Here is a 22,183-nt window from a genome sequence, read left to right on the forward strand (position 1 = left end):
AGGCTGGGGCACCAGGGGTGGGTCTGAAGGCCCTGGGCCCCTGCACTCCAAAGGCCTCACTCTCCTCCTCAGGCCCCTTCCAAAGACGGTCCCTTAGAGTGTGCCTCGATCCCTTTAAAAGCCCATCATCAATATATTTCTCTGAATACTTTAATAAGTCATCTCGGTGACTTTTGGGGTGAACCTGGGAGAAAGACCTGCCAGGATGGGTCATGGGCAGAGTTCTGGCCCAACGCTTCATGCTTAGGGCAGGTCACAACTCCCCTGTTTATAAAACGAGGTGATTCCTGGCAATCTCTAAGGTCCAATCTGCTCTGGATTCCATAAGTCTAGGAAATAAATCTGCCCCTCTTTTGAAAAGTAGGAAAACTCTTGTATTGTCCTTGAGATCACCACTGAGGAGTTGCTAAGCAACTGTGGCGTACCATTGAAGCCACAGCCGCTGGGATGCCACGTCCACATCCTCACAGGCTGTGGCTATGCTGCCTGCCAGTAGTGAGAAGTCTCATTCGCTCATTATTTAAACCTCAAGCAAACAAACAAAACAGCAGCAAAGACTGTAGAGCAAAGACTGTGCCCCCAACTGCTCTTAATGTCCGTCTGGCATGCCATTCATTTCCCTTGACCTCAGGAACTCGTACCGTACCCCCGGCTTCCAAGAGGAGACATGGTAGAGATTTATTAGAGCACTAGTAGCCCTGCGCACGAATCCGTGCGCCAGTAGCTTGCTGCCGCCCTCCAGTAGCTCTCTGCTGGCTGCTCCGACCTCCTATAGCTCCCTCCGCCCCACCCCCTGCCCCACCCTCATAGCTTGCTGCCCCGCCCCCTCCTGTAGCTCTCCACTGCCCGCGTGTAGCTCGCTGCCCCACCCTCCTGCTGATCTGTGATCTGGTCCTTAGGAGGTCGGTTGTTACGCTTTACGGTATAATGACCATTTGCATATTACATCTTTATTATATAGGATTGTTTGGGAAGACGCTAAGGAGGGGATGATGTTCTCTTTGTCCTTGAGTCCCTGGTGACTAGCACAGTGACGACAGAGTACAGTGCCAGCTTGCTGGCTGGGCTAAGGGCACCTTCCCCAAGACTATTTTCCTACCAAAAGGTACACATGCCTTTCTGATGAAAAATACCAGAGAAGCAGCCAGTTTCTTGCCTCTAGCCCTTCCTCCCTCTTCTGGGGCAAACTGCCAACTGCAATTTGGTTTAATCTCACAGACTGCCCTTTGAGCACTGGGTGTTCTACGTGTGGGTGGTCCTGTCAGGGGGTAGGGGAAGGGAGGGGAGAACACACACAACCGTTGCTAACAACCCCCTTGTCGTTACATGGAAGTCCTGTCAGGGGTGACTGAGAAGTTTCATCTTTATCCAGGCAATCGTGTGCACGGATTTGAGGCCACTGTCAACCGGAGCAGGAAACCCCAAGACCCTTCAAAGCAAGGGATCTTAGCTGGGCTGCACACCAGCCGAGTGACTCGGCCACCACATGAAGCAGGCGCTGCTGACAGTAACCACAGCCGTGAAAACGGTGCGTCAGGGTCTCTTCTAAGGTACAGAGAACAGCTCAGTTTTGTCTGTTTTAAGCATGTGCTAAATGTGTGGACGAGCCTCTCACACCCCTGGTCCCAGGCAGGGGCACCGCTGGCCTCGGGGTCGGGTCTGCAGTGAGACCCACCGAGGAAAAGCAGGAGACCCAGCTAGCTTTGGGGGCAGTGATCATCCTCCCACCGAAGCTCTCGCTCGTTATTACAAAATATCTCCTGGCTCATATCTAAAACCTGAGGATCAAATGTAAGAATACTCTGCATTCAAGAGAGACTTCAAGAGAAGTCAGAATCCAATGGAACGTCAGAATATCTTGAATCTGAGGAAAGGGCAACGGAAACACTGAGTGAAACAGACACAACTCAGGGCAATTCTGGCTGCTGTTCTCAACCGGAGACGCAGACCCAGTCCCTGCCGCCTGGAGCCTGAGCCCCAGCAGACACCCCGGAGCCGCTGGGACTCAGCCCATCCTAGAGCCTGACCAGCCTTCTGCTGGGCTCTGAGGGTCACAGCAGGGCCCTGTGACTCAACTTCCAGGGCACAGTGCTTGTTCCCTTCACGCACTTCATTCTGGCGTAACGTTCATCGAGTGCCCACTTTTAATGCTGGAAATATCAGAGTGGCCCCGGGGGGGGGGGTGCGAAGTCTATTTGAGGTTACAGCAGAACAAGAAACCATGGCCAGAGAAGAGAGCTGTGACAGCCGCGGCACCCTAAGCTCTGTCGGGTGGTGTGGCAAAGAGCCCCGGCCTGTGCCTCCGCTGAAACGGGTCCATGGCTCCTGCAGCCCTGCCCCACCCCTGCCCCGCCCAGGAGACAACATGGCTATTGTCTGTCCATTTGCAAAAGGAAAGACTGGGCTAGGTGCAATAGACAAGAACCACACAAACGAAAGTTTTAAACCAAGAGTAAAAGAAAGTGCAAACTAAGTGTCGGTTAGGCCATGGGGTAGGGGTGGGGACCTCTAATGACGTTTTCGAAAAAAGGCAATTCTGATGCTCAGAAGGCTGAGGACAGCTTAGGATGGGTCACCTGCACATAGTGCAGGGGTGTGCGGGGACCCCTCCTGGCACCCCGCCACATCACTCCACCCCTCACTGGAGCACCCCCCGGCCAATGCTGCCAACCACCCAGAGCTCCGCCCCTCACATCCCAGAGCCTTCTTGGTGTCTGAGCTCCTGATAAAGGGAAGCAGCTCTCAAGTTTGAATGATTCTGGCCGGGCCTGCTGAGCACTGTCTAGACCCCCTCAGTCAATCCCCACAGCAAGTCCTCTGAGGTGGGCATGCTGGGCAGCAGGCCCGGAGGTCAGAGCGACTGCCCAGGCTGAGTGAGTCCAGCTCTGCGACTCAACCAGCCGAGTGACTGGACACCTGCCTCAAGGCTTTTCCAGAGAAGTCAGTGCAGGATCCCTGGGAAGCGCTCAGCACAGAACCCGGTGCAGGAGGAGCATCTATAGATGCTCAGTCATTAACATTCCTTTACCTCTGGGGGTGACTAAAGCTGCGGAGCATTTAAGGAACTTGATGGGTAAACAATTTAGGAGGCAAAGATGTTTCTGCAACAAAGCCTTCAAACTAAACCATTTGCTCTGCTTCAGGCCATTTTGCAAAGAAAATATGTTCTCTGGAAGCTGTGGAGGGGTTGCAACTGCTGCTGTGGTTGATTGATCTGAGGTGACTCTACGTCTACAGAAGACAGACAGCATGTCCGTCAGTCTGAGTGCACAAGGAGACATGACCTGGGAGCCCGTGGTCGGCCTCGGGGCCAGGAGTCCCTAGCAGGACCCACAGCCTGATGACAACAGGGACACTGAAATAAAAGACAATAAGGTCACACTTTGCAAGTGAATGCCAGACAGCAGAGGTGCAGCCAGCAGGGCAGAGACCCTGGATTTGGCCCTGAGCACCCGGGAGCTGCCCAACTGCTGTCAGAGCACAAGTCGGTGTCTGTTGAGGCCGCCCTGCGAGTCTGCACCTGGTGCGGAGGATCAGCATGTTTTGAGCCGTGGGCTGAATGGTCTTGCTTTCTTGTATGGACCAGACTGCGTGGAAGAAAGGATGCGACGGGGCCTGCTCTGCCAGGCACCCCTCGGGGGTGGGGGGGCTCTCTGTTAGGAGGCGAGTGGAAACTGGGTCTCACCACCGGTGGCAGCATTGGAGTCCAAACTCCAACCGTTGACTTAAGTCACACGCGTGTTCACTGGGTGGGACCGCTCTCCAAGGAAGCGCCCGACTGCCAGGGCCGGTTCCCCTCACACACTGCGCTCAAACCAGCACTGCCTCCCCAGCCGCTTCTCAGAGCGGATAACCGTGACGCGCAGATGCACGTGATTCTAACAGAGCCGATCGCTTCACCTGCAGAGATCTTCCCTTCGGCTCAGGAAGGTGGGTTCAAGGCAACCCAGCAACTTCATATCTGATTATGGTAACTTCCACGTGTGCACTACTCTTAATGGACCCACAGGCAAATAAATGTACGTTGTAGCTGGTGCTTATGTTTTCAGGCCCAGCACTCTCAGGAAGCAGAAGTAGCCGCCTGCCCTTAACAGATGGCCAACTGCGTCTCAGGCTCATCTGTATCTTACAGGTGCTGCGCAGGGGCACTTCACCTGCACATGTAACGGCGGTCATTTCACAGAGCAGTGGTTTTTAATTAACAGGATTTCCCTGGAATTACTTGTCATTTAGGGCTCTTAACAGATGATGCCTCTAGTCCTTTAAAGTTAATTTCATTTAGGTATATCTTAATGGCTTTTTAAAAATCTGAGTTTAATTGGGCTGTTTGATTTTCAGATTTGTTTCTATAGCTGGTGCTACTACTGTCTCCCCCTATTTGAGATTTAAAACCAAAGACAAATGTTTATGACTCCCCATTAAGCATATTCATATATGCAAATATCTCCTCTAGCAATTAGCAATGCATGATAGCCTATGCGTTATGCAAGTACACCCCTCTGAAGGCATTCCCCGAGCCATCATCTCTACTGCTTGGAACACGGGAGGGAAAGTTGTAAAACTCATTTTATTCTGAGGTCCGGGTCAGTGCTGCCACCTCCCTGGCTTATTTTCATCACTGGTGGCCACCTCCTCTCTGCATCTGTTTAGGAGAATTTAGCTCGTGCCACTCCAGTGAACTGGGAACCAGGAAGTCTAGGGTCGGCTCACACTGGGATGCAGTGGGTCCGAGGCACATGAAGTAACTGAGTCTGGTATCAAATGGAGAATCAGAACAAGACAAAGGGGTGGTCTCGGTGACCTAAGAGTTCCCTACTCTGGTGTTTTCCCATCTGGGTGTCAGTGCTACATCTTTTTTTAATATATATATATATATATATATATATATATATATATATATATATATATATATTATTGATTCTTCACAGAGAGGAAGGGAGAGGGACAGAGAGTCAGAAACATCGATGAGAGAGAAACATCAATCAGCTGCCTCCTGCGCACTCCCTACTGGGGATGTGCCCGCAACCAAGGTACATGCCCTTGACCGGAATTGAACCTGGGACCCTTGAGTCCGCAGGCTGACGCTCTATCGACTGAGCCAAACCGGTTAGAGGGTGCTACATCTTTTGAAGCCACGGTGATTCCAAGGGAGATAGACGGGCGTTCGCTCACACACACTGCCTTCCTGGACTTCTCTTTCCAGGGTGTGCTCTGGTTGTCAATGACAACACAAAAGGCCTGGTTCTGCCAGGTCGATCCCGGGCAAAGGTGCACGGTATCTCTCCTGCTTATGATCTTATTTTTTCTTCAGGACAGTAAGTCCCAATGGTCCTTTTCGCGGACGTATAAGCGACGGAGTCCACCTGCCACCTTCTCCACAGGCCCACCTACCTGGGGACAGAATCTCATTTCCTACCATCTAAAAACCTCGGGAAAAGCAACTCCCTTAGGAAACCTGCCAAACCCTGGTGAGACATGGGATGAACGCGTGCCTTCAAAATCTCAAGTGAGCCCTAGCTGGTGTGGCTCAGTGGATAGAGCGCCGGCCTGCAGACTGAAGGGTTGTGGGTTTGAATCCGGTCAAGGGCATATGCCTGGGTTGTGGGCTCGATCCCCAGTAGGGAGCATGCAGGAGGCAGCCAACCAATGATTCTCTCTCATTATTAATGTTTCTATCTCTCTCCCCCCCCCTCTCTGAAATCAATAAAAATATATTAAAAAACAAATCTCAAGTGAGCAACGGCTTTCCCAATATACTAGACCCACATCTGGTATATTAACACAGGACAAAGGGAAATCAGAGGGAAACGAAGCTCAACACTAATAGAAGGACACAGTCAGTGGTACTGAGTGTGGGGAGGGGGGATGAGTCCTGAAATGGCAGCCGTAGCCTACGTGTGAGTCTGAGTTCTGTCCCTAGCTAGCTCTGCGAACTTGGGAAGACTGTTCCATCTCTCTAGACATCATTCCCACCTCTCTGAAATGAAGCTTGGATAAAGTGACTCTGCAGCCTGAATCCCATGGGTCTGTGCCTTTAGGGATGGGTGGGAGCCTGGGAAGACTGCTGGAGGATGAGGAGGGAGCTGGTCACACAGCTGCAGTGACCACAGGAAGGGGATGCTCTGAGTCCCGGCCCAGGAAGAGGGGGCGGCCTCGCAAATGCTGCACCTGGGCAAGGCTGACCGCGGCAGGGGAGGTCTGTCCACCCGTTCCCCCGGGTTGCCGGCCCCCACTTCTCCTGGATGTAGTACAGACACCTCTCCCTGAAGTTGTTTGAAATGTCCCAGGTGTTCTGGGTTTTAGTTGTGTAATTTTAAAACTCGGCTGGTTGTTCCTCTCACTTGGAATTGCAGTTGTAGCAGGTGCCAGGCTGCCCTGAGGGAACTCTCGGTCTGGGGGACATGGAACGCTGGGCCCACACCCCTTGAACATCCCAGGACTCCTTCCACCCAGAAAGATGTAAAACGCCACACACAGTTCTAGTGATTATAAAAACAGGAAAATGCTCCGTCTTTTCCATTTAGGGAAGTGGTTCTCAACCTTCCTAATGCCGCGACCCTTTAATACAGTTCCTCCAATTTCATTGTTACAGATTGAACATGATTAAAGCATAGTGATTAATCACAAAACCAATGTGTAATTATATATGTGTTTTCCGATGGTCTTAGGCGACCCCTGTGAAAGGGTTATTCGACCCCCAAAGGGGTCGCGACCCACAGGTTGAGAACCGCTGATTTAGGGCAATGTGGACCACGGTATAAAGTAGCATTCTCCGTACATATTAGACCTGGAAATTGCTTCCTCCTGAAAGAATTTCAGGGAAACTGGGCCGTGGGTACTCGATGATTTCTATCAACAAACAACCGAGGCTCTAGCAAGAGTGCTTTGATAGGGAACACTTTCTCCTCAACGATGGTTTTATAATCCCTGTCCTTGTTCCTTACAAGGACTTCTAGAAAATTACTTGCTGAACTTGCTGTTCTCGGTATTAGAGGATGAGGTTGGGAAAGTGTCGCAAAGGCAAGTACAGTGTGTGCAAAACAGGGCCCTTTTCCGAGCAGATACCAGTGAGAGGTGGCAGGACTCTGTCAAGGGCACAGATCCAACAGCGGGCGTTTCTTCCCCTCACCCTCTCTGCTGGGGACTCTGTCCCTAAGCGGAAGGGAACTGAGATGCTTTCGGATTTGGCTCAAGTGTGTGATGTCGGATATGAACTGCTTGTCAGTTAATCAGTAAGCTGGTTGCCTATTCTGTTTGCTAACAAATGACTTGCATATTTAATTGATAACTTTTTTTAAATCCTCACCTGAGGATATGTTTTTATTGATTTTTTTTAGAGAAAGAGGAAGTGGGGGAGGGTAGAGGGTGGGGAAGACAGAGAGAGAGATAAAGAAACATTGATGTGAGAGAGACCCAACCAGAGATTGAACCTGCAACCTAGGTATGCACCCTGATCAGGAATCGAACCCACAACTTTTTGGGTGTATGAGGTGACGCTTCAACTGAGCCATGGGCCGGGACTTAACTGATAGCACTGAGAGTGAGAAAGCATTGACCCAAGAAGGGCCACTTGTACAGCAGGCTCAGATTTGTCGTTTGTTCACAATACATGTTTTTGATTTTTTTGGCTATTGTTATTGACAAGTTAATTGCTAAGACAGTTCCTAATTAAGAGACTTATTTGAACAGATAAGCTGTTAGGACTGGAAAAGAGAACCAAGCTTAGCCTCCTAATTAGCAAATGCATGTAAGCTACACGGGCCTCACATGTTGCCTGAGCACCATAGGACACAGTGGTCTCAGAACCTGACTGGGCACTGCAATCACTGGGGATCTTTCAAAGGTGTTGCTGCCTGGCTCCCACCCCACCCCATACTCCGATGCCATAGGTTTGGGTGTGGGAACCACTGCCTAACACAGAACTAGAGAGAGCGTCTCCACAGGTCCAGGCCTTGAGTAGCTCTGGACCTTGCATAAAGCTTCATTCTGAGTTACAGTTTGTCCGTGAACAAAACAGGATGACAGTCAAGTCTCAAACAAGACAATAAAGGTGAAAGCAGATGCAAACTGTTGAGCCGCATTGGAGGGGGCGGGGGGGGGGTGGTGTTCCTCAGTGATGGGGCTAGCATTTCCTGGGGTGCTCAAACACGGACTCATGGCTTCAACCCCCGAGATTCTGATTTTACTGGCCTCGGACTGGAACAGGCATCAGTCTTTTTGACATGCTTCCCAGATGAATCTACCTTCAGCCAGGGTTGAGAACCAGCAGTAATGCCAAGTGGACGATCATCTTCTCCTTAAAGCCACCTCCAATCCACAGGACAGAATCCTCTCTTCTCTAACTGCACAGGCCTAGTGCATTGTGCTAGGACTGCCTATCAACACATCTGCTCCCCTGCCCCCCCCCCCCCCGCCCCCGCCATTTGAATGAGATTGCTTCCAGGGGAGGGGTGAGTTTCCCCAGCGCCAAAGATAAGGCACAAACCCATCCTTACTGGTAAGTTAAGGAATTCTCTCAGGGACACTCGATTGCCAAATCAAATAGGAACATTTGTTTCTTTGTCTTCTTTGATCGCTCTGATTTATGTGACATTAGTATGTGACACTCCTTTCTTGGAATGCTCCCTGCACAGCTCCTCTAACTCTCCAAGTTCTCTTTACCTTTGACCTCCCTTTCCTTCAAGCATTTACGCCTTCCAGCCACTCGAACTAGTCAATGTCACCCCAGGCCCTGGCCCTCAGTTCCTTTCTCTTCAGCACCTTCTCTCTACCTTCTCCCAAAGATGATCTATGACCTTGTCCTCTAAGTGCCATCTCCACAGGGTCAACCGCACCTTGGGGATCTCTGCACCATGGAGCCCTCACAGTTGATCTCACTGGGCATCTTCAGTATCTAGTAAAATGCCGAGCACAAAATAACACACAATAACTGTTTGTCGAGCAAATAAATTAATCTCTACTTGGATGTGCCTCCACCTTGATTTGTCCAAAACCAGAACCCATTACCTCCCTAAAATCCAACATTCACTGCTGAATTCTATATCCAGGTCTGTGGCACTGCCACTCAGCTGGTCAACTGCACACGGCTTTTGACTTCCTCTCGGTCCTCCGTACAGACAATAAAACTCTCAGATGTGTCTGCCCTATTTCTTGAGCTCTCTTTTGGAACACTGCCCGCCCCCTCCATCCCTTATCATACCGCTTTAGTCCATGCCTCCGGTTCTCAGTATAACAGCACATCCCACCCTGCAATCCTTCCTCTGTTCTGTTCCGCATCTTGCTGCTGTCCACCTACAACCTAAATCCAGTCTCTGCTGCTTCCTAAGGCGCACGGGCTCTCCATAGCCGGACCTCAGTTCACTGCAGCTGCTCCCCTGGCCTGGCCCTTGAACTCCTTCCTGGAACAATACAAAACTACACACAGTTCCTCTTCTCTGCATCTTGGCCTGGCCTCTCCTCCTGCCTGAGTGCCCCCCTTTCTGCTCACCTATGACTCACCCTTCAAATGCCACCCAAAGGGCACACCTCCTTGATGCTCAGTGACCTTCATTAATTTCCCTCTTCTGTACGGGTCCATTAGTGCACTTGCCACCCTGTGTTATAACTGCTTGCCTTCAAGTCTGTTTTATCTACTGACTCATGAGAAGTGTCTGGTCTCATTCTTCTCTGTGTCCCAGGGCCTGGGGGACATAGGTATTTATTTAATTGAAAAAACATAAGCACACACTCCTCAAAATAGGAGCCAAGACCTATAATTTCACAGAAAAAAACTTGATCCATGACTCCAAATGGAATGGAATAGACTTAAAATATACCTTCAATTAACTGAGAAATAATGAGCTCAAATAAGTTATATAAAAACTTATTTAAAAAATAACTTTTTAATAACACACTTGAAAGTTCATTGTCTATTAACTTCAAAAACAAAAAGCAGTCAGGCACATTTGTCCAGTCTAGAGTCAGGCCAACACGGGAAGGGCGCAGACAGACCCCAGGGGACCTGGGGCCCCCAGGGTGGAGTGGCTGCTGAAATGTGAATGGGAACACTGACCGGCACACGCTGCTCCAGGAGTTCCTACAGGAGCCTGGATATTGTAGATACTTTTTATCCAGATTTTTCTCAGTAAAAATTTGACTTTTGAAAATATATTTTGGCTAATGGTATCTACACTAATAAAAGACAAAGATGCTAATTGACCGTACCTTCGCTACACCCAAGCCATGCCCACCAGCCAATCAAAGTGACTATATGCAAATTAATCCAACCAAGATGGCGACTGGCAGCCACAGAGCTGGAGCAAGCAGGAGGCTTGGTTGCCCCGGCGATGGAGGAAGCCAAGCTTCCCGCCTGCCCTGGCCAGCTGTGGCCTCTGCAAAAGGCAACAAAGTTTCAATTATTGAAGCTAAATAAATCCCAAATACCTGCTTCTAGCCAGCCTCCACTGGGAGCTTGGGTGGCTGGGGGCTGTGGCCAGCCTGCAAACAGCCATCAGCCCCTCACCCAGGCTGGCCATACCCTCATGGGGTAAGGGTCCCTTCTGGGGGGCTTGGCCAGCCTGAAAACAGCCATCAGCTCCTCACCCAGGCTGGCCAGGCACCCCAGCGGGGACCCCCACCCTGAAGGGGCTGTGGCCAGCCTGCAAACGGCCCTCAGCCCCTCACCCAGGCTGGCCAGGCACCCCAGCGGGACCCCCACCCTGATCTGGGACACCTTCAGGGCAAACCAGCCAGCCCCCACCCATGCACCCAGGCCTCTATCCTCCTATATAATAAAAGGGTAATATGCAAATTGACCCTAACAGCAGAGCGACTGGGAATCACTGGTCACTATGACACACACTGACCAATGGGGGCAGATGCTCAATGCAGGAGCTGCCCCCTGGTGGTCAGTGTGCTCCCACAGGGGGAGCTCTGCTCAGCCACAAGCCAGGCTGATGGCTGCCAGTACAGCGGTGGTGGTGGGAGCCTCTCCTGCCTCCTCAGCAGCTCTAAGGATGTCCGACTGCAGCTTAGGCCTGCTCCCTGCTGGCAAGTGGACATCCCCCGAGGGCTGCCGGGCTGCCAGAGGGATGTCTGACTGCCAGCTTAGGCCCAATTCCCCGGGGAGCGGGCCTAAGCCAGCAGGTGGTCATCCCCCGAGGGGTCCCAGACTGTGAGAGGGTACAGGCCGAGCTGAGGGACTCTCCCGAGTGCACAATGATGTTGTTTGGAGCTTAGAAAACCAACCCCTTCGGGGAGCCGAGGCCCAGAGGAGGCCTAGCTGTGTCAGAGGCTCCCTCCCTGTCCTTCTTCTTCTTCATCAAATGAATCTTAACCGGAATTTCCTCACTTCCCATCCTGCCATGCACTCCTGCTCCAGAAAGACCTCAGGCTCTCAGATTACCAGGCAGGTCCAGGCCAGGCCATGCCCAGCTGGCGCATCTGCCCAGCAGAGTCAGGGGTGAAGGGGGAAACTTAGAATCTCATTTGTCACCGGGAGCTCCACATAAGATCCTTCCATATACCTGTGTCCACATTATTTTCATGAAAAATACGGTCCAAAAACTCAGCCAAAAATGTAGCACCCGGTGTTGCCGAAGCTGTTGTGCCGTTGGCTCCACCGCAAAGACGGTTATTTCTCTGCTTTCACTCAGCTGCCTTCCCCAAAGGAACCCTTCTCTGGGAGCCGGGGAAAGGACTCAGACCACAATGAGCTTGTGGGGATTTTAGAAGCAATGAGGCTCTGGTGACAATCGAGGCGAGTGGTTTATAAACTTCTGCTGTTGTTGGCACACCCCAACCCTTTCTTCACAGGAAAGCCTGTGGGAAGGCAGGGGCCTCCCTGCCACTTACCCCTCCCACCAGGCAGCAGCACTGTGAGTGGCCACCTTGCCATCAGCAAGGGCGCCGGCCGGCAGGACAAGCCAGATTCTTGGAAACCAACGTTCTTTCTAGTGGCAGATACTGTAAAAGCTGGATGTGCTCACATCTAATTTCATATGGGCATATTTTACATAGCACTAGGACTTATCTGTTGTCATCATTTATTAAAGGAAAAATGTATACCTTTTTAGAAATCAAGGTGATTTCAGCCAAAGAAAATGAAAGAGTTGGTGAGGATTACAGAAATGGCATTGCCTCCTGGATCCTGGGACATGTCCCTCTGGTTCATGGCTGCTTGCTGGGTAACAGGAGACACTACTGCATGGCCCTTTTGTCCTGTGATAACAAGTAATTCTACCTTTCTCTTATCACTGGAAAATAAACTCATTTTTTTTTTTTTTAAGAATGACCATGACAGCCAGTGAGTCTGGTACCTTATTTATACTCTAACTTGGCAAATAAGAAAAGCCCCTGTTTCATTTCCCACTGCACCATTATTTCCAATGCTGAGGTATCTCATCTGAAGCCCAGCCTTTTCACTGTGTAAATACTTATTCCTCACTCCTCAATGCTTTTCAGAACGCTCTAGCCAAGAAACTGGGGATGGCTGCTTCAGACTTTCAAAGCGTTTGGACTCAGGGTCACGTTCAGATGAAGGAAGACCCGTTTGGCTGTCCCTGCCCCACTAACCATGCAGCAGGGATCAGGATGGGCGCCGCTAACGCGAGCAGGTGGGCACACTGGCAGCCCAGGGGAGCGGGGTGCTCCGGGTGTGCGTGAGTGATGGCCCGGCTCTAGTGCCCAGCCTTCTTCACTTGCTTGGTGACCTATGGCAACAGTCGCTGTCCATTTCCTTCTCTCTAAAGGAGCAAAGGAAACTGTTGGGGCTGTTCTTTTGAAACACAATATGTGGACAAAGGCCTTCATACTCCCAGGAATAAAACGTTATCAAAGTTGTCATTTGGTGACACCCTTGGCATTTGTTTTCTAAAGCCTCGCCCCTCCCTCTCATACATCCCCAAAGGGCAGCTCTTCTCACCGATGCAGCACCTGGACATTTCTGCTGCAGATGCTCCTGAGGTATTTGCTGCTGCCTCTGCTCCATCCAGCCATTTCACAGGGCGGGTTTGGAGTAGCATTTACTAGGTGTCCCGGTTAATAATGGCGGATTTTGTAATCAAAGAAAACACGATAATTTCAAGAGAAACATCAAAAGTGCTTTATTCAAAGTAATGTCCATCGCTAGCTACACATTCCCCCATCTTTCAGGTAACTTGTGGATACCGTCCCAATAGAATTTTTCTTGTTTTGAGGCAAACCATTCAGAGACCCAATTCTCCACTTCTTCATACGTTTTGAAGTGCTGCTCAGAAAGTGCGTGTGCCATTGATCAGAACAAGTGGGAATCTGCAGGAGCAAGGTCTGGTGAATTCGGCAGGTGGGTTAATACTTCCCAGGCAAGATCTTTTAACGTGTCTTTAACTGGTTTTGAAGTCTGTGATGGTGCATCATCATGAAGCAAAATTACTTTGCCATGTCTTCTGGCACATTCTGGTCGTTTCACGACCAAAGTGTGGTTCAAATTGATTATTTGTTGTCAGTAGTGATCAGTATTAACGGTTTCACCTGGTTTTAGAAGCTCATAATACACCACACCTTCCTGATCCCACCAAACGCAGAGCATTGTCTTCTTTCCGAAGCTATTTGGCCTTGCAGCCGATGTTGATGGTTGACCTGGATCAACCCATGATTTTGTGTGTTTGGGATTCTCAAAATAAATCCACTTTTCATCGCCAGTCACAATCTGATGCAGAAAAGAATTTCTTTTGTGCCACTGAAGCAACATTTTACTGATGACTTTTCGGTTTCCCATTTGTCTTTTGTTCAGTTGATGTGGCACCCATTTTCCCTCCTTTACAATGTTTCCCATTGCTTGTAAACAATCAGAAATTGTTTCCTGGGCAACATTTAATCCTTCTGCAAGTTTTTTTTGAGTTTGACACCATCTTCATCCACTAATGCTTATAATTGTTGGTCTTCAAACTTTTTCGGTTGACCTGGACGTTGTCTTTCACATCGAAACCATCACTTTTAAAGAGTTTAAACCAGTGTTCACAAGTATCTTGAGATGAAGCATGTTCACCATAAGCTTCCCAAAGTATACGATAACTTTTTTTTCAAAATAATGAATTAAAACTTCCCGCAAATGCTCTTTTTTTGGGGCACAAAATTCGACATTTTTAAACGTAAAAATATCTATGATGTTAACACCTTCAGAAAATTTGACATGAAGTTTTGAAGTTGTTGTCAATACAACAAAAATAGCATACATATCAAATTGCATACATACCAACATATGTGTAACTCCATGAATTGAAAAAAATCCTCATTATTAACCGGTCTCACTCATAAGATCTATCCTGGAAGTGTCTGAATGTTTTGGCCACTTTGGCAACTAGTAAGAAGTTATATTTCTGGGCCAGGAGTGGGCACGCATCCATCCCTCCTCAACGACCTTCAAATGTCCAACATGTCTACTTAAAATAAAGCTCAAGGTGCAGGGAGATACAGGAAGTCGCTGACACCTGCACTGGAAAAGTGCTGGCTTAGCAGCTGCTCTGAGACTTCTGTCACTTCCCGCTCCATGGCCTGAGTGAATTAGCCTTGTTAGGCCTCCACTTCTGAGTGGAAACTGAGTAACACTCACCCCCTCAACTTTAAAGGATTCTTGGGGAATTGAATAGATAATGTAGACAAAAGTGTTCTGCAAATTTTAAAGCACAGAACAAATGTGAGGATTATGAGGGTGTTGGCTCAGAGCCTGGTATCCAGGAGGACTGCTCTAGATGGGAACTGAATGGAAGGGCCACCAAATCACCACCAGTTCCTGGCAACTTGACATGCAGTCCAGAGGCGAGGGGGAGGAGGAAGAGCCGGCAGACTATATTTGGGCTCAGCAGGCTCCAAGCAGCTTCCCTAATTGACAGAAGGATGAGAACAATGAACTTCATCATCTGGTCATGTTTCTAAAGAATCAGTTCAAATGACAAAACACTGGGGAGACCTTTTATTCTAGCAGGCTGCATCCTTTGGGTGTCCCTGGGCCCACTGGAAAGGCAGGCAACAACCCTCGTTAACTACCTGGAGAAGACAGATGTCCAGGTGAGGAAGCAGGAAGCTACACGCCCCTTTCCTTCCTTCTCTTCCCCCACCCCATCCTGTCACCTGTCCAGCCCTACCTGCCCCGCCTGCCCCTCAGCACACCTGGGACAGGACCCCATGCTGCTCTGCTGTCTTGCTTCTCTCATTCTGTTTGCACTGGTAGCCAGTTTCATTCACTTTGCCCTCAGTCCTTCTATTGTTTGCTGTGGTTCCTGGTACTTCATCTCCCCTCTCTGAGGCCGGAGACCATATTTCAAGTGTCTTTTGAGGGCCATCAGTCCTTGTCAGAGGGCTGGGCCCTTGGCAGGTGATAAACACCTATTGATACGGAGCCTGGACACCTGTTAAGAAGCTGGAACCTGGTCCCACAGGCTGTGAATCCTTCAAGGGACCCAAAGGAGGACGGCCCCGATTAGACCTGCCCTTCAGAAAGGCGATCTTTAAGGCAGCCCAGATGGAGGCCTGAGTGAGGGAGGCCGGATTTTAAGAGGGAAAAATTGCTTCAGGTCCACAATCCTTCCATGAAACCGCCCAGTCTGGGTGTGTTTGCTTCAGGATTCAGAAGTTCTTCTGTAATTTAGAAAGGCCAACGGATGCCCACCCTGCACATTCCACAACGCCCTGGGCAGGCCTGGGTGTCTACTGAGCAGTCGCAGGAAGTGTGGTCAAAGCTACACCTGGCTTTGAGTCAGGTCTTCCAAACGGGGTTTTAAGGACTGCAGGCGTTCGGAGCATTTAACATTTCTGAACTGAGGGAGAGAGACTGTGGGTCAATATTTTATAGGAAAGCCCTCCAAGGAGAATGAGTCTTGTTAACTAAAGACTCCTGTGTTCTGCTGAGCACCTTGAGGGAAGTCAGTGGAGAGGTCAGACTGAGGGGCTGCTCAGCCCAACAGAAGGAGGGGTTTGGGAGCGCGAGGCCACCCTGGAAGGAGGGAGAGGCTGAGGAGGTGAGTTGGGCAGCAGCGGAAAGGGGCTGGCAGCGGCGGAGAGGGGCTGGCAGCACTGGCTGTGCTGAAGCCACCAGAGGAAGCAGGGAGAGACCTGCGGGCTTTTAAGAACAGGGATGCCTAAAAATCACTCTGAAAGAGTGCATTGCTTTTCCCACCCCACATGCTGGTCAATTATGTAGAACAGTGTTGCCTAATAGAAATATAATGTGAGCCCCCTATGTAATTTAAAAATGTCCAGTAGCTACGTTAAAAAAGTTTAAAAATGGTGAAATTCACTTTAATAATGCATTTACTTAAGCCAATCTACCCCAAACATTATCATTTCAACATGGGATCAGTAAGAATGACTAGTGACACTTTCTTTTCTGCATGAAGTGTTTGAAATCCAGGGTCTTCCACACGTCCAGCCCATCTCGGGTCACCTGTGCCTGGTGGCTCAGCCCACCCTTAGCTCTTCACTGGGTGGGTCTCCACGGCGGTCCCCAGTTCCCTCAGTATTTTCACTTGTGTGAAGTTTGGCTCGCTTAATTCATTTAGTTTTCTAACCAGAGGACTGGGTTCTAGGTACTTATATCTATGAGCAAAAACATTCTTTTTAGTCAGATCTCTTGAGATAGGCTAGAAGTATGCCCTTAAGCCACAACAAATAAATCTGGGAAATGTATTTTCCTATGAAAACTCTGATGTTCCTTGCATGCCCACAGCTACACAGGATGGAGGAGGTCTGTTTCTGCCTCACTTTTTCCCCACTGTAAGTGGACATGTTTAGTTCCAGCAATACAATAAGATTTCTCCAATGAACAGCACAGCAATGCATCCCCTTTCACTGGTAAGAAATGGGATTTCAATTGTAATGTGTAATTCTGAGAATTTGTGGGCACTTATTGCACTTGATGCCATACAATATAGTAAGGGAACTGGTAAGAGACTGAAATAAAGCATCTCTAAAAAGAAAGATTAACCAGTCCTTTTCCATAGCCAAAGAACTCTCCAGAACATGTGGCAAGCTTACATGTGTGGGGGCCCCCACACCACTCCAACAGGGCACGTGCGAAACATTTGCCACCAGCTCCCCACAGAGGACCTTCTCAGCCTGACCCCTCACACAACAGTAAGCTGTCCAAACCCATTCCAACAAAATTGATTATTTTTTTTTGGTGAGGGGTGCAGACAAAATAAATTGCCTGAGAAACCAATTTGACATAAAATCTTGGCTGCTTGGAAGAATGGTAAAACGTTCCATTGACATAGCTTCATTCTCTCCCATCTCACGCCGACATCCCCACGTCACAGCATCAAGACAGGTGGTTTATAACACAGGAAGCTAAAGCCATGGCATCTTAGCTGCATAGTATGAAATTTCAAGCCAGATAATCCTATGCTTCTATTATTTAAATTCTGCATTAAATTTAATGCAAAAGGTCTAATCCGAGGTGTGCATTAGCAACTATACAGATAGGTCAGCACCCACTCAAGGAAGAGAATCAATTTATACTTATTATTACACTCTGTTGCTTTTTCCTCTTTCTCCTCGAGACATGTGATTTCTGAAAGCCCAGATCTTGACCAAGGAGAGTTCTACCCATCTCAGAGCAGTGTGTGGCTCCTAGGCACTGGTGGAACTCTTGAGGGCTATGAAGGAGGAGCTGGCCAGCCCTGCTGTTCCCTTCGCGCTCATCCTCTGCCATCTATTTCACCTGAGAGGGTGAAGCCCTTGCAACACATTCATGCTGTGAAGACATCAGGACTCTTAACCCAACTCTTCTTCCCACCCCAAGGAAAAAAAGGTCAGCTGGCTCTTCATAAGAAGAGATGAGAAGTAGGAGAAAGCTGGTGAGGGGGTGTTTCACGTGAGTTCGGATGAGGTTTCTGCAGATTTGAGAATTCTCAATGCCATGAGGTGTCCTGCTACCCTCAGCTGGGTGGCACTGAGGTGGAATGAGATGGCTTTCTGCCCATCCCTGCTTTAAGTGTGAGGAGTGGTAGATGCATGTGTCTTTTTCAGGTTGTGGATATCATACCTTGAAAAAGACTTTCCAATCCAAAGACCAACTGTGAAGGGCCCCAAGTTTTTTCAGAGACAGAAAAAATATGTAAGGTCCAGCTCTATAGAACAAATGTAGTAGGAAGAGCATTAGTAAGACGATGAGTTAGGTTTCTGTGCGTACTACCATTGGAAAGGCTAATCTTATTTTAAATGAGCAAGACATCCTGCTCTTGCAGCAAGGTCTCTGGGATCAGGACAAGAGAAAAATAAGTCCTACTGAAGACCCAGGTCATGAAAACTCCTTTCAGGGTGTGCCAGCTCTGCCAAGGGTTCAGAGCTGAGAATCAGTAGGTCCAAGGATCTGAATTCTCCTCCTGGTTCTGATGTTAATTAGAGAGAGAGGCTACAATGTTTGGACAGGTTCAAGCCTCAGACTAATGAGAGGGCATGGTCCTCTCGTGGCAAAGCCACGTGCAAGTCCTAGCTTGGAGGGCAAAGCCCTCCCAGCGCAGTTATAGCCAAAGGCTGTGGTTGTAAGCTTGACCTTATGGTTGGAACCTGTGGTCCCACGTGGCTGAATGATATGGGCTGTGGGAGGTGCAGCAAGTAAACAAAGCTTGATCAGGTGCATGTAACTGAGTAGACTGGAAACCCGTGAGAACATTGTAAACATCTTGACCATGCTCTTACTTTGCCTCGTGGAACTGGCTATAAAATAAAGACTTGGCTTGCAGGCTGTGGGCTGTCTCTCCATCAGAGAGGGCAGCATCCCACCTAGCCCCAGCTTTATTCTCTTGTCTGTCTTTTCTAATCCTTCACTGCCCCGCCTCAGGTTCACCCATGGCCGTGCTGAGCGTGGCACAGTTAACCACAAACTTCTTTGTGATTTCTTTATAATGGGATAATAAAACCAACTCTGCCTTCTTCACAGGTTGCTGAAGAAAACATGATCTAACAGAATAGAAAGTGCTTTGAGAACATTGTTTTATGAACATAAATAAGGCAGTGAACAAACCCCTAACCTTGTGAATTTGCACGCTTCCCAGCTATCTACTGCCTGCATCACAATGGCTCGTCTATGATGCTCTGTGATATCTGCATCTGCTTTTTCTTCTCTAGAACGTCTCTGTATATCCCTGTCTGTTCAAAATAGAATTCCAAGTGTGCATCATCCGCGGGATTGGGCAACGGCCGAGTGCTGTTATTCCTGGACCTCACCCCGAGGTCCAAGAACCAGACCATCTCTGAATGTCTTCCCAGCTAAAAACCCTCATGTAAGCTATGCCACAGCCTCTAGCTAGGCATCTCTTGTCCTTGCCTTTGGACTTCTGTTTCAGCAGCTTAGTTGTGTTTTCTAAAGCTCATGCCCTGCCCCCAGGCCCCATGTGTTTTCCAACACCACTAAGGAAGGAGTGCTGGAGCCAAACTGGGCATCTCTTCAAGAGCCCACTTGTGACTCATGTCTTGAACTACCCAGCATCGGGGCTGGGTGGCTGTCACATAATATTTGCAGCATTTGGAAATTCCACCTCAATCTCAACCCTAAGGGTGTTAATCCTGGCTGACTACATTCATGCAACAGAATCCAAACACTCTGACTCACTTTAGGGGTCTGGCATTCCTGGGCTTTAGATATTGAGACAGTGGAAAACTTTTATATCAGTATAGGTGCTGCCAATAATTTTTATCCATTTAAGGACTTGACCTCTTACATATTTACCCAGCAATTTCCAAGGCTCATCACTGACCAGAGCTAGTACTCTCTGCAAGGAGAGACGGCACCACACCGCTCCACACATTAGTAGGCACCACGTTGCCAGAAGCCGGTCCATCCTTGCTGCTTGACACAGTCGCTGCAGGATAGAAACATCTGCACAGCATATGTTTCAAGGGACCTGGCGTATATAGCATACTGTTCTTAATATGTTTGCTCCCCTTAGCACTGTGTTTTAACCAAGGTCACCTCTCCGAGAAAGGTTGTTTCCCCAGGTAGGGATTTTTCCCTGAAGTTAGGGAGGGTATGAAACTCCTTAACTAAGTTCCAGGCGGGTAGTTAATCAATTTAACTACAAACAATCATGCTTAAGCTACATAATCCTTACTCCCTGGAATGGAGATAAGAAACGCCCTAATCTTTGGAATAGAGATTGATAGGATTGGAATCAACTGGTATAAATACAGATGTAACAAGACAGAACTGAGATGACAGAACCTACACAGAACCTAGAGACAGAAGAACTTCGCTGGAAGAGAACATGGCAAAAGATCCTGGACTGAACCTGACTACAGAAATTGGCAAGAGAACCTGACTAGAACCTGGTGACTGAACCTGGCTGGAGAACCTGGACAGAACCTGGCTGGAGAACCTAGCGAGGGAACATGGACACAGAACCTGGCTGGAGATCCTAAGCAGAACCTCTCTGGAGATCCAGACCAGAACTTGGCTGGAGATCCTGGCTAGAGATCCTGGCTAGGCTGCTGATCAACTGAACGCTGTCTCCGTGTCCTTCCTTCTTCGCCGACTCCGTCCACACCTTTGGGGACCCCTGGACCCGCTGGGGCTGGACCCCAGCACCACGTGAGAACAGTTTAGGCATCAGTATTTTGTAATCTTCATCACAGACACTGTACACATTGTGTCACATTCACAACTAAGTATTTAATTTTCTTTGAAGCAATTGAAGTGGTATTTAAAAAAATTTTGGTGTCTACTTGTCAATATATAGAAATACAATTGATTTTTGTGTGTTGATCTTGTATCCTGTAATACTACAGTCCTCATTTATTCTATTTTGTAGGTTCTTTGGGATTTTCTATATAGACAAGCATGCTGTCTCCAAATAGAAACAGTTTTAGTTCTTTCCCAATATGTACACCTTCCATTTCCTCCTCTTGCCATATTGCAGCGGCTAGGACTTCCAGCACTACATTGAGTAGGAGGGGTGACAGTGAACACCCTTACCTTGCTCTCCATCTTTGAGGGAAAGCATCCCCTCTTCCACTATTAAGTATGATGTCAGCTGTTAGCTGTAAGTACTCTGTAGATGTTCTTTATGAGGCTGAGGAAGGTCCCCTCTATTTCTAGTGCACTGAGAGCTTCTGCAATGAATTGGTGTGGAAATTGGTTAAATGTTTTCACTGCATCAGTTGATATGCTCAAATGTCTTTCTTCTTTAGCCTGTTTATGTAGATTACATTGGTTGACTTTTAAATATTGAACCAGCCTTGCATACCTGGAATAAATCCCACTTACTCATGTATAGTGTTCTTTTTATATACAGGTAGGGCAAAAGTAGGTTTACAGTTGTTCAAATGGAAAATAATACAATTATTAATCCTATATATTAAAAGGTTAATATGCAAATTGACCAAACCGCAGAATGACCAATTGCTATGATATGCACTGGCCACTAGGGGCAGACACTCAACGCAGGAGCTGCCCCCTGGTGGTCAGTGTGATCCCACAGGGGGAGCGCTGCTTAGCCAGAGGCTAGGCTTGCAGCTGGTGACCGCAGCGGTGGTGGCGGGAGCCTCTTCCGCCTCTGCAGCAGTGCTAAGAACCACAGGCGGACATCCCCTGAGGGGTCCCCGACTGTGAGAAGGCACAGGCCAGGCTGAAGGACCCCTCTTCCCCCCTCCAGTGCCCAATGTTGTGCACCGGGCCTCTAGTATTTAATAAAAGAATAAACTCTGTACTTGTGTACTCACAACTATAAACCTACATTTGCCCCTCTCTGTATGGTTAGATTCAACTTGCTAGAATATAATTGAAAAAGTGTATTTTTTTATTTTGTAAATATTTTTGTTTTTAAAAATATTTTTACTGAATTTATTGGGGTGACATTGGTTAATAAAATTATATAGGGCTCAGGTGTAACAACTCTGTAATACATTATCTGGAAAAAATTTTAATGTCTAAAGTAGTAGGAGCTATTAGCCTCAATTAACTTTCCTCCTTCCTGTCTTTGTATTAGTATGTCTTAGGTACCAAGGTAATACTGTCCTCATATGATTTGGGAAGTGTCATGTCTGCCAAGCCCCTCCCCTACTTTTTCTGGAAGAGATTATATAAAATTAATGTTAAACTTTCTTTAAATATATGATGGCCCTGGCCAGGTAGCTCAGTTGTTGGAGCATCATCTTCTACAACAAAAGGTTGTGGGTGAGATTCCTGGTCAGAGCACATACCTAGGTTCTTGGTTAGATCCCCAGTTTGGGA

The 22,183-nt window shown here is 48.4% G+C and overlaps 1 protein-coding gene across 4 annotated transcripts in view; it reads right to left on the minus strand.

Moving 5' to 3' along the window:
- Positions 1 to 22,183, minus strand: part of AFF3 (ALF transcription elongation factor 3) — a 554,454-nt gene that overhangs the window by 122,371 nt on the left and 409,900 nt on the right. The gene's annotated exons all lie outside the window — the stretch shown is intronic.

The sequence above is a fragment of the Myotis daubentonii genome, chromosome 12 (genome assembly GCF_963259705.1).
Source record: "Myotis daubentonii chromosome 12, mMyoDau2.1, whole genome shotgun sequence".
In the NCBI taxonomy this organism is placed as follows: domain Eukaryota; kingdom Metazoa; phylum Chordata; class Mammalia; order Chiroptera; family Vespertilionidae; genus Myotis; species Myotis daubentonii.